This window comes from Leishmania mexicana, chromosome 6 (genome assembly GCF_000234665.1).
Source record: "Leishmania mexicana MHOM/GT/2001/U1103 complete genome, chromosome 6".
In the NCBI taxonomy this organism is placed as follows: Eukaryota; Euglenozoa; class Kinetoplastea; order Trypanosomatida; family Trypanosomatidae; genus Leishmania; species Leishmania mexicana.
The window spans coordinates 1-1,751 of NC_018310.1; positions in this window are offsets into that span (position 1 = coordinate 1).

The following is a 1,751-nucleotide window of genomic DNA, read 5'->3' on the forward strand; positions in this document are numbered from 1 at the left end:
ACGCATAGCCGTACATGATGTGGCCCTTCTTGCGCAGCGCGTTCACAACATCGGCTGCCGTCACGGTCTTCTTTCGGGCGTACTCGGTGTAGGCTGTGCTGCAGCGCACAATGTCCTCCACGTAGGCCTTCAGCACGGAGCGCACCTCTTCGTAGATCTCGGCAGAGATGCGCTTCACGCCACCGCGGCGCGCCATGCGGCGGACGCAGCCGCATGTGATGCCGCGGATGTTGTCGCGCAGCACCTTCTTCTGGCGCTTCTGGCTGCCCTTGGCATCAGAGGAGCGCTTGCCCTTGGCCATGTTTGGATTGTGTTGGGGGGGTTGGTGGAAAAGGGAGTAGTAAGAAGATGAGCTGAGAACTCAGAAAGAGTCGAAGAGCTGCCGGAGCAGCAGCGGAAGTCAGTCCAAAAAAGAGCGAGGGACGGAGGGAGAGAAGGAGAGAGTGAGAACGAGTGGGAGAAGAGGCGAACTTGACGGAGGCCATTGGATCCGGGAAAGGAGGGCGGGCGAAGTCATTGGTGCAGCGGTGCCAGCAGCCAAAGGCGATGCGGAGAGCGGGCAAGATCACCACTCAACGCCGTACACAAGGCCAGCGCACCTTGGGAGTGAGCTGCAGCGGCTAAGGCACAAAAAAAAGGTGCTGCAGTTTTCCCCCTTCAAGGGAAGGGGCGACAGGGCCACAGACGTAGGAGTCGACTGTCCAAGTGCAGGAACCGTTCACACGCCTTTCAGGACAAGTCGATACACATCAGAAGCATGATGGGGTCGTCGCAGACAGACGAACAAAAAGTCACGCGCAGATACTCGCACATGCATGTGCGTCTGTGTAGCACAGGCACAACGAGAGAGTGGGAGCGAGTGAGTGAAGCATGAGGAACACGGAAGATGAAAGGCAAAGAACGGAAGAGGTGAGTCAAGCCTCAGGAATGTGTCGCACAGGCACAGTGAACGGAACACGAAGAGACATATATCCAGTGAGTAAGAAAGTTTCGCGGGGCTCGAGGCGAGGGAGAAGCCCACGCGGTGCCGTAGAAGAGAGGCAGCCAAAGAGAGAAAGGCAAAGGGAAAATAGAAAAAGGTAGAGCAGATGGTGTCGTTCGTTTGATCGTGTGTGCCTTGGTGCGTCAGCTTGGGACATGCATGATGGGCGTGGGGGTGCTGAGTGTGAGATGTGACGTAGCCTCCACCTCCACACTCATAGGCAGAAACAGAGATGGTTACTGAACAGCTGCACGACACTCACGATAAAGGCGGTGATGACTGTAGTAGAGATGGCAAAGCAAGAATAACAGGAAGAGAAGGGCTATAAAGGGAGTACACTCAAACAGCACGGAACGCAGCAACAGAAGACACACACGGAGATGGAAGGGCCAGGGAATCAACGAGCGGCGAGTGGGAAGAGCATGAGACCGGAAGAAAGAGGCGTTTTAGACAGATGGAGGGGTCGGCATCCTTCATTTTGGGGTCGCGTATGGGGATGTCGGTGTTGCTGCTGATCTAACGAAAATGGAAGGTCCGAAGAGGTGCTCATGTGGGGAGAGGTGTGGAGGCTATGCTAACGAGCACGTTGGAAGGAAGAGGAGGAAAAAGGGGGGTGCAGAAGCTGCCATCCTTGTTGCACGATGAGAGCCGAATCTGGGCTAGCACTTGACAGGGTGTGTGTATAGGAAGCCCAGACTTCCGTACCTGCGGCTGCTGTGCGCATGTATGAGCATGTATATATGTGTATTCACGTGCGCACGGGTTTCGC